Below are 12117 nucleotides of genomic sequence, written 5' to 3' on the forward strand. Positions count from 1 at the left end.
ATTAGTTAGAATGGTCCTTTTAGTTTCAGTTTAAATTTTTTTTTCTATGCTGTAACTGCATCTAGAATTAAGGGTGACATTTCTATTTTGCAAATATTGTTAAAAAAATTAGATTATCTTACTTATTTCCATAGGCATTATTTTTTATTTCTGTTGCCGTAAGGCATTTCCCCTTTGTATATCAAAAAGTGTGGTATTTTGATCCTCACTGTTGGGTTTCTATAGCCAAGAGCTCCATTAGACTTTCAAAGATGACACTGTTTTACTGATGGTCTCCTCAAAGTGATTTCAGAACAACATAATTCTTTCACGTGAGCTAATTGTTTTTCAACATTTGCCATTTCTGTGAACCCCTATAAACACTTTTTAATTTCTGCAGTAATTCTTTAATCTTCTTATGGGAAATGTTAACTACAATAAGGTTAAACTGATTGCAGCAGACAAAGCATACATACTCAACTAGCTGCCTCCTGTATAAGTGTTAAAGGTGCAGCTCTATTCTGGTGATCCCCATATGTCAAAACCAGTGCAGGAATGAAAACAAATTATACAATTCAGAACAGCCTGTAAGCTAGGTCAGTGCCTGTCAGTTCCAGCATAAAAGAGGTTTGGAACTAGCCTAATATCAATCAGCCTTTCCCACTTTTAGGCATGAATGTAGTATACTTCCACCAGTCAGAGATCTGGGTCCTGTTTTCAATATGTAAGCAAGGAAACTACACTCTTTGAGTAAAGCCTAATCGGGAAATGACCACATTGCGCTGCAATGCCAGCTTCACTGTGACATTATCTCCACAGCAGGCTCTGAGTTGAGGTATGATTCAACATTCATTTTGAAAGTGAGCTTCCTTTTCGAAAAGTCATTAACAATTATACTGGACCTGAGCTCCTGTCACATAAGTGTGCTAATTCTTGTTTTGGTGTATGTTTTTACTAATTTACTTTGAGGTAGGCTCATGTAAAGGACAGCAAGTTGCAGTAGTTATGCAAAATATATAGGATATTCCTCTTTATACTTCCAGGTTTAAGCTCACTGGCACCTTCAAAAACATCTAAAATTGCCTTCCAAAAAGTCCTTATATACTTATATAGGCAACAAGTACATGAAGTAAAAGTCCTTAAGTGAAATATTTGCCATTAAAATTTGTTGAAAATTCTGTGCCACTAGAATGACAGTGTTAGGGACCTCAAATCTACAAAGCATACTTACACAGTTGCAGTGTGCATGCAATAACACTTTCTAACAAGACAGCATGACAGAGAATCATAAGGCTTTCTTCTGGCTTAAGCGGAAGCCAGTCATACGTTCTAGAGAATGACTGAAAGCCACTTGTTTTTCTTTTTCCACTCTGTGACTGGGAAATTTAGACCCTTATTTCACTGATGGTCCCACTGATATCCAGGTACTGCATGAAGTATTTATTCAGTACTAGTGAGGGTATCAGCATTATAACTGGACTTTACCTGATCTTAAAACTATTGATATACAACTGTAAGGTTTAAAACTCTTACAAGAGGCTTCATCACCAGACTTTCCATTCAAATAAATCTATGTATTTCCCAAACCCTGAAGAATCTTAGGTTGTAACAGACTCTTATTTTGTTTGAGAGTGATTTTTTTTCTTTTTTTTACATTTTTCTTTGTGTCTCAACTCTGTTTTTAGATTGTAGTAGGTGTATATATTTCTAGTCTTGCAGAACTTCATTGGTCAGAAAAGTCTCCTTGCTGCCAAAACAATTTTCTTTGATAACTTTAACAAGTCATCTGGAGATTTATTGACTTGAATTACAGCAGCTCACTTATTACTAAGGCTTTGTGTAAATCACAGAAGAGGATAACAGATTTCATATGGGAATATAGTGGATTTCACCCATTGTCACTGATAGATAGAAGAACTCAAACAGTCATTAATATTAGATGTGTACATTTACTTTATGTATTGGTGCCAAAGTCAGCCTGAGATTGGAGTCAGGTCATGTTTAAAAGAAGGAACAGAGAAGAATGAGAGAACACTATCTTAAGCCAAACTGCAAAACATAAGGAATATTCACTAGTGGTTAAATTCTTTCCAGTGTAGTGTCTATAAATGTTCTTTTGCAGCTCTGCTTCATTTAAGACATAGCTATAAAAGGCTGTAATTCCCTCTAGGTTCTTCTCCTTGTTATACCCTAATTAGAATTTTTATCCAGTGCGTTATTGTTCTGACTCTACTGAATAAGAGCTTTACTGTTGTGGAAGGCTTTCAAGTACACAATCTCCTAAGTACACTTGTTTTTTTCTGGCTTTTAAAAAGCAAAATTTTTTTACATGTATATGATGGTATTTAAATATTAATTCTCCCCTTGAGACAAACATTTTTTAACTTTTTTGCACACTAGCTAAAAAAGCTGTAGGGCTAACAAAGTGGTTTATACATTTGGCACAATATTTTTGTAGTGCAACTTTGATAAATCTGCAGTGAAGCATCACAATGCCTTCATCTGTATGCTTTCAGAATGATCTGGCAGAGGTCTGCAAGTGAAAGATCATTGTGTTACTAGACCTTTTTTCCTATAACTTTAATAATTTTCAGACCAAGCTACCTTAGGCCAAGACCATTCCCCACAGTTTCACTGAATCCTAGTAGTTGCAGTAAGTGTCACACATGGATTGCTCACTTTGCCAAAAGCTTCTACATGCGTGGCGCTGAGCACTCTGCCTCAAGTAAAGCACTTCAAGCGGAAGCTGTAAGCACATCAGTCTCATTAATTACTGGCTGGGTTGAGGTCTAAGTATTCAATATAGTTGAAACTTGAAACCCATGGGGAAAACTGCAGTTTAAATATACTATACGTTGAAGGAGAACATGCATATAGCATACCCTGGTCTAGATAACCACAGGAATTTCCTACTCTTATTTCCTTACCTTAGGAGGAAGAAAGGACAGACTGCCTTATTGAATACTAAAGTAGCGTTTGTGTCTGCTATAGGGAGACAGCAGTGAAATGGTGTGGTGGAACGAATGGGAACAAGCCACTGTCAAACACAGCCTTGGGAGCATGGCAGTTAGGAGGTCATGAAAATAGCTATTTTGACTATCAGAATTATAATGGGAAGAGATTTGGAACTGTAAAGATGTTGGCTGCTGTGGTTTGATTCTTGTCATAATCATAGAAGATTTTGTACCTAGCACTCTCAATCTCTTCACATAGTGGAAGAAAATATTGTCAGGGAAGTGGAAGAGGCACAGTAAGGAAGGAATGGGAAAAAAACAGTCTTTGATGTTCTTATATGACTTGCTCAGATGGAATCTTTCCATTGCTTTTGTTTCTTTATTCTAGTAAGAAGTTATATCCACTTTTTCTTTAGATGACATTTTTTAGTCTACTCTGTTGTGAGATGATACCTTATTTCCCTAAACCTGCATGTGCTGGGATTATGCTCTTTTTTGATTTTTCCTTGCAGTGTTTTATGCCACTTCCTCATGCTGGCCACTGAGACATGCATAATCCTAAATTTTCTGTAGTATTTTCGTCTTCTTCTGGATCTTCCTTATAGTAAAGGTACTTTCTGTTAAATATGTTTTTTGTGGTTTAAGAGACAGATTGTTAGGCTTTTCATTTTGTGCCAAACTGTGTTAACCAAGAGCTCAGGTGGTTAACATTTTCAGCAGTCATTCATGAATAGTTGCATGTTGCTAACTTCTTCAAGCTTCTCGTTATAATTGTGTGCCCTCTCAAGGGCCAATAACAAGCACAATACCATATGTATGAATCAATCAGACTTTCAAATGGATGTAAGGTTTGACAGCTGTTAAACATTCCTGTTGTTTGGTGTCTGCAATAATTAAAATTGTAAAATATACCCATCTTGGAGACATATTTTTGAGCCTTGAACTGTAATTCTCAAACCATTTATTGTGAGATAAATGGATCATTTAATATAGTAAAATACATTTACCTTCAACTTCTTAAATGCAGCACTGGTCTGGCCACCTGAATGTACCTGGTGGAGGCAAGAATAGATAGAACTGGGGAATGGTGTGGAGTGGATACATATTAGACTGACTCCAGTTTTGCAAAAGGGTCATGTCATCTGCATAAACTGAAGAGGTGTTGGGCAGGCAGCTTTAAAGAGATTTTTTTATGTGCAAGGGAAATTTTTCTGGTTCAGAAGAAGGTATTTTCTACTTGAGTACTGAAATCAGCATGTTCCGGTATTTCAAGGATACTTGAAGTGGACCAAATGAAAAAGTTGCAGTTTACAGTAGGGAAATGGAACTAGCCTTGTGTTGTTTGGTTATATAATATGATTATATCTGAATGCTGTACAAATAACTCTTTGCCTCTTAATGATAATAGAGTAAAAAATAACATGACCCTTAGTTAGTTATGGAATATGCCAGTTTTTCTAAAGATTATTCTATTTGATTTTTTTAAAAATCTGTTTTAAATTTCAAGCAACATTCGTTCTAAGAAAGATTAATTTAAACTGATGTAGCATAGCAAAGTTCCCAAGTAATGCTTCTGCTGTCAAGAAGTAAACTTACTTTCTTTTCCTTTCTATTTTATAGAATATTGTAACATCAAAGCTAAATTTCTATTCAAAAATACTGTTGCAAAAAGCTGGAACACCTCCAGGAAAACATGTTCTACTTCCCAAACTGACTTTGACAAATAAAAAGCTACAGTGACCTTGACATTTAAAAACCCTTTAAAATGTACCATCTACCCTTAGGATATGAAAATCCATTTTAGAACTAATTTTTACATTAGGCACTAATAGGCACCACTCTAGCCAATTTAAAATGAATCTGGTGTGCAGAAAGAATGCTTCAAAGCATCCTAAAAAATGGAGCACATATCAAATGGCATTGAAATTAATATATTAGTAACTGAAACTGTATACAAGTGCAAGTTTTAGTCATCTGTTTTCCTTTGTGTCTTCATTGTTTATGTTACAAGTGTATCATTGAAAGCTGAAGACTTATCTCTTTGCTCGGGCAGTATTCCCGCTGAGAGCACATAATGACAGTGGAACTGGACCTGAAATGTGTGAATCTAGGGCAGATGTATTTCTTAATGGGTTTTGAGTCTGTATGGTAAAACTAGATTATTTAATTCTAAGTGGTCAGGCAGCTGGACTAGATGATCGTTGTAGGTCCTTTCCAACTGAAATATTCTATTCTATTCTATTCTATTCTATTCTATTCTATTCTATTCTATTCTATTCTATTCTATTCTATTCTATTCTATTCTATTCTATTCTGTTCTATTCTATTCTATTCTATTCTATTCCTATTCTAATCTGCAATCTTTATAAGCAGAAATAATGTAAAAGTTGTGGCACAACCCAGGTGCCTGTGCTTCATGCTGTTCTTCCATTAACTAAGGACTGCCACGAACACCAGATGGTCTCCCAGGGAAAGTAGAAGACACTTTGGTTTTGCATCCTGTGTGTGTGACAAATAGCAATAAAAGCCAAAACCAGAATCAAAATAAATCCTTCATCCAGATCCTAGAAAGCAGATCACTGCACTTTACACAAGAATAAACTGAGAAACTGCCTCTTGTGCCTCAAATCCTGTAGCCCCTTTTATAAAGGCAGATAAAGAGCACTAAAGTTGTATGAACCATAAGCACCTTAGCAGGCACTGTAATTCAAAAATTGTGTTAAATAAATTATTTCAAACCCCAAACAGGACTAAGACCAATTTAGAATTAAAAAAGTGTTGAAAGCCCTAAGAGTTTTTCTCCAGGTTTCTGGGAGTGCCCAGATGAGATTCAGCCCCCCTGGCCGTTGTAGTCAAGGAAGTTACTGCAGTATAGTGCAAATCTGCCTTAAAACCAGTGTGCTACTCACAGTAAGAAGTTATGTCACCTGAAATGGTGTTACAGCAGCCTCCTGATAAATGCTTTTTTGAGCACTTATAGAAGACTGAAGTAAAATATACTGTGTGCAGAATAACAAACTGTGAAAACTAGTGTGAGAATCAGACTTGAACATCGCTTATAATCCATCTTTTTCATTCTTCAAGTAATTTTTCAAATCTATAAAGTCACCATACAGTTTTGGTTTTGTGAATGAAATATTTTACACAATTGAGTGACACACGACTTCCAGGATTAAAATATAAACTTCCTATGCAATCCAAAGCAGAGTAAAGGAACTGTTATAGCAAATTGTCTGGCTGGATCTCTAATGTTGAAAGGAGAGTTCCAGTGTAATATCTGGAAGTACTCTAGTGCAATTTAGATGATTGTTTTGGCAGGCTGGCAAGAAAGGATTGTAGTGTCATAATCAGGCAGAGCTGACTAATGCTGCTGTCAGAAGTGGCGTTCCCTCCCCCTCAGCCACATGTTCTGCTGTGCTGGCAGGCTGCTGGTACCATCATACCACTGGATATTTCTGCCTGCTGATCTGGCGGAAAGCTAACCTAACAAGAGCAGAATTATTTAACTTCAGACATGCGCCTGAGATGCTTCTGCTATGAAAAAAGCTTACCTGTCCAAGAAGAGATGTATAACCCCTCTGGGGGTAATGCAGACCATTTTAAGTTGGTAGCTTTTTTCTACATTGCCTTTAGGCATCATAATGTTAGTCTTTGCAAATAACCCCTAAAATACATAACTATGAACATTAATATTTATTTTCATTTTGAATATGGTGTTTGCAGAGTGCCTAAGTGAGGTGTCTACATGTTAAAAAGCAGACAGAGCTCTTCTATGGTAAAATTATTCCATGTTAATGTTGTTTGTCCCTTGGCAGTTGTTTCAGTGTTCCCTCAAAGTTGAGCAGACAAATCATATGTTCTACTCATGCTGTAAGCCTCTGCTTCTGCTCATGAAGAAGGAGGATTATTTGGCTATTAATTGATAGAAATAATAGGTCACTGTGTGTCAGAACTCCAAATGCCTCGAATGGCTTTTAGAGAAATAATTGGATAACTATGGGCGGCCACTTAGTGTATGTGAAAGATAATGTATTTTGTTTCCAATTCATAAGTTTTCTACAATCCATTTAATCCATCTGTTTTGAGCAGATGTCATGATATGATATTTGTGAGGTGGTTTTGTTTGGGTTTGGGTTTTTGCTTGTTTGGGGGTTTTTTGTTTGTTGGTTTGTTTTTGTTTTGTTTTGTGGTTTTTGTTTGTTTGTTTTACATTGAGTAGGCCTCAGGATAGCAAACTAAATGTTTCAGGAATATTTTTGCCAAAAAGTTTGCTATTCTAAGTATGTTAAACTTTTTTTCTTCCTTTTTTTAGCTTTGAGTAGGCCTTAGGAATGCCAAATTAAAAGTTTCCCTGATATTTTTACCAAAAGTTTTCTAGTCTAAGTATGTAAACTTTTTCTCTTGTTTTTCCTTAAACATTAATAAAGGTCATATTGCTGCATGCTGAATCAACTATAAATATTTCCTGTAAGTTGGATTTTATTTCCAAAGTTGCTGACCTGACTTCTGTGTATGACTTTGTATCAGATGACCATCTGGGAGACATCTGTTAAGCTGTAATATCTCCCAGATAGGGAACATATCCTACAGTACAAATATAAAAGCTGAGGTAACCTTCTACCTCTGAACAACTGGTTTTTAGTAAATAGCAAACAGTGAATAATAAAACACTGATCAAGTTGCTTGGATTCTATGCATAACTGTGGATAAGACCCACTTATAAATTTTGCGACCTTGTGTTTGATTACAGTAGACAATAATTCAACATTTTTGTTGCAAATCTGTCTGAATTTCTTATAGCACTATGTCCCCTTACCTTGGAAAAAACTAAAAACCACTCATGTTGTGTCCTTGCTTTCAGCCATCCCCACAGACTTTAAGAGATTAATATTTCAGGAAGCGACCACATAGATTTTACCAAATATTTGAAAAATGTGTTTGCTGGTTCACCGGGTGTATTTTTATAAGCTATATTAGTCTCAGTTAAAAAAACAGAAATAAAACCAAAAAACTCTCAGAGCAATGCATACACAATATAAGCCAAAAAACCCAGAAAATATCAGTGGAGGTAGATGATCCACATCCATTAATGCTGAGTTTCAGAAAACTATCCAGTGAAAAAAAGGTCTCTGTTAGCTTTATTTTTACTTCATGACGCCACTCTCTGTAGACAAATTCGTACCTTCCTATTACGAATCCATTGATTTGGCTTGTTTTATTGTAGCATTATAAAAGTGACTAGTTGGAAAAACAGAAAAAGCTTACTATGCTGCAGACATTGTAAGGCTTAGAAGAAGTCGTATCTTTTAAATTCAAACGGTAGTTTTCAAATTAAGAAAATGTGTATTTTCCTTGAGGAGTATATTGGTATAGCACATCTTATGACATTAGCTAGTTAGGAACAGCCTTGTCTCGTTCATTAACATGCCATAATACATGGTCTTAATCCTTCACCACTGAAGAAGAGTAATTCCCAGTGAATATCACTGAACTAGAGTAATTGCCTGGTGTATTATACTGTGAAATAATTCTGTCATTGGCACTTAACACTGTAGTTCTATGCAACAGCAGGAATGGACTTGCTGACTATAGATGTTACCATTGAACAAAAAATTTTAGTAAGTATAATATGACATGTTTGCTTGGCTTGAAAATATAATATGGAAATGAGTTACAGGAATATTTTTTTTAGTAATTGTACTTCTATGTAATTATATTTAAATAAAAGGAAATCCAAAATTAAGATCTTTCAAATAGCTTGATATAGAAAAGTATTTCTTTTATTACTTGTATTGTACGCACTGCAAATTAATTCCTTGAGTGAAATAAAAGTAATTCACAGAAGCCTAACAGTCAGTTAAGTAAAAATGGTGTAGTTCCCTATTATTTTCTAGAGTGAGAGCTAATAGTAGAGAAAATTAGAGAAAAGCAGGAGTCTAGAAAGCATTATGTCTCGTGTTGGTACTATATTACTAGGAAACAGAGGAACAGACATAATTTGATTTCCAACTTTCTAATAATCTCTTCCGCCTCCTGATTACTTTTTAAATGGAAAGTGTGAGGACAAGAGTGTGAACATGATTAACCTTCAGAAGCAGTGCTGTAATGTCCTGAGCGTACACCAGACTGACTGTGCTGCAGATCTGCTAGGATTTTCTTAATTATCTTGGACAGCTGTGCTTTCCATGATCATTAGATTGTGCTAAGCTGTTCTCCTGAACAGTGTCTAGTATGGTCTGTACTTTTATAATTTAGTTTGAAAACACTCAGAAAACAGTCTCTGTTCCTGTTCTTCAGCAAAAGCATGCTACAGCTAACATGTCACCAGAAGTAAAGTCTAGAATAGGTCTTCATCTTGCTTTAATACAGGACTGAATCATCACTGAACTTTGCTGCTTTTGCATCAAAAATACAATTAAACAATATTTTCTAGTCCATCCAGGAAAAAAAGCTGGTTTTCCCTTCCTTTATGCTGCAGGCATCCAGAAATGACAGGATATTGGGTCTGCGGGCTTGCCTAAAGTAATGTCACATGTGAGAGCTGAGGAAGGCATCAGGAAGCAGTTATCTGAGTGAAACCAGACAGAACAGATATCATTTTCTAAAATGTAGCATCAGCCAAAAAGTCTGCTAGGAAAGTTGTGTCTTGCGGATGCTTCTCTTTTGCTGAGCAGGTACATAGTGACGAAGACTGAAGATGTCTTGGCAATCTGGAAAGAGCTACTGCAAATAACACTCATCCATTCAATCCAATACAGTTGGTACTGGGACAAGTATCTGCATCTGTTCAAAGCAGGGTGGTCCAGTTCTGAGATTTCCCAGTGGTTTTCTCAATTAACAGTACGTCTCTGTTCTACTCACTGTAGAATCCTGCATTATTTGTTTGACTTCACTTATTCATTCAGGTTCATTATCAGTTTATATCTGTGATATAATCTTTCAGGGACATATACATGAGTCTTGTACATGAATGATTCATTTTCATCCATATTCACAAAGCTCAAAGCTTCTGCAGTTAAAACTGAGTTGTAAAGTTTTAAGAGAGAAAAGGCATCCTGACACACATATAATGATGTATTTAAAACATGAGCGTATCTGCAGTCATCTGAGCAGGCGACATAAAGGTGTTTTTCTCTGCTCATTTTGTTTTGAAAAAAATAGCCATTGTTTCCCATTATGAATTCTTTCACTCCTTTATAGTGAAACATACAGAAATGTTGTTATAGTTTATATGCTCCAGTTCCCTTTTATTAAGGCTCATATCACATACCTATGATAGCAAGAGAACGGTCAGTCCCATTAGGATAAAGTGTAATAATCTTCACATTTTATGATATTCAACTCACTAGAGTAGGACTTTGAGAACAACAGAAAATAATTTTCCTGTCAAAATGACAAAAGAGAAATTAAATTTCTTTACCTAGAGTATTTGGACTGACAAGCTGTCAGAAGTGGTTTTCCTGATCCAAAAAGGAAAGGCTTATAAACCACAGAGGGAGAAAATAATCTTTGAATTTTCTGACCTTGAATGACCTCTTTCTCAGTGATTTTTGGTAGCATCAAATCAGGACATAAACAACTGAATTCATTATGAGGAACCAAAATTTTTTATTTCTCATTTTAACACTTCTTAGCAAATTTATTACAGTCCTAATCTTCCTATAATTGGCATGGCTTTACTGCATCTGATGATATTCATATCAAAGTTGGTAAATTTCCAATTAATACAGCGTATAGATAGATTTATGTAGATAAATTATTGAAAAATGAGCTTTCCCTTTCATCCATGCACAAGATGTCATCACATTGGAAATATGCTTGGAATTAGGCATATTTCCACTGAAATATATTGTCTTTATTTTTTTATGCCTGCATAACTTTAGGCATTTGTCCTGGTTTTATCTGGGAAGAGTAATTTTCTTCCTAGTAGCTGGCATAGTGTTGTGTTTTGGATTTAGTATGATGTGATGACAACACACTGATGTTTTACATGTTGCTAAGCAGTGCTTACAATCAGGGACTTTTCAGCTTCCCATACTGCCCTGCCAGCGAGGAGGCTGGGAGTGCACAATGAGTTGGGAGGGGACACAGCTGGGACAGCTGACTCCAACTGACCAAAGGGATGGTCCATACCATATGATGTCATGCTCAGTGTATAAACTAGGGGGAAAGTTAGCCAGAAAGCCGCTGCTCAGGAACTAGATGGGCATTGGTCACTGAGTCGTGAGCAATTACATCGTATGGTTTTGGTTGTTGTTGTTGTTGTTTTTCCCTTTCTGTCTTATTAAACTTTCTCTTAACCCATGAGTTTTATCTTTCTTTTCTGATTCTCTTCCCCCCTCCCACTGTGGGGGAGTGAGTGAACAGCTGTGTGGTGTTTAGCTGCCTGCTGGGTTAAACCACAACAGCATTACATGAAAAAGCGGACCAAGGACATTAGTTATGTAAATGACAAAGATCCAATTTGTATCCAAAACCCTTGTATTTTCCCAGTTTACTTGGCAAAATTACCTCATTAGGCAGGAAATTATAAAGAATGTATTGTTTGGACTTTCCTCAAACGTTTGTCTATGTAAGACACTACAAAACCTAACATATAATTTGGAAAATGCAAACGCAATTTCCAAGCAGCGTTTTGGCAACCTACCAGTGGCATCTATTGGCAAAGCAGAATGTGCAAGAAGCGGCAAATAAAAGCAAAATACAGAAGGTAGGTCGATGGGTATGCGAGGAGATCACAAGCCAGCTATAAGCCAACAGCAAGCTTTTCTTTTAATTAGGGCTGTGTGCATAACAGGATTCTGATGCTCATACAGGTTTCATAATTATTATATGGAAAAAGTAGTAGCCATTGTGCACATGAATTCTCAGCCGTGAAGTTTCCTCCATGGTGTGTAGCAAGTAGAAAGAAAATGGGGGGGGGGGGTGCACATCAGGCTTCCCTGTGTTGCAGGTTTGCCCAAGGTGTGTCTACCTGAGGTGTACCACCAAGATACACCAGTCAGAACAAGCAAACAAAAAGCATGACACAACTAGGAGGCTCAGTCCTACTGTTCAGTACAGACGGTTTAATAAAGCCTGCAGAGGATGTGTAGAATGGAAAACATCTGTGTCCGATGATGTACTTAAACTGCTCTGGTGTTTAAAATACTCTGGTGTTTAAAATAAGTATCTCAGACTATGA

This window comes from Caloenas nicobarica, chromosome Z (genome assembly GCF_036013445.1).
Source record: "Caloenas nicobarica isolate bCalNic1 chromosome Z, bCalNic1.hap1, whole genome shotgun sequence".
Lineage (NCBI taxonomy): Eukaryota > Metazoa > Chordata > Aves > Columbiformes > Columbidae > Caloenas > Caloenas nicobarica.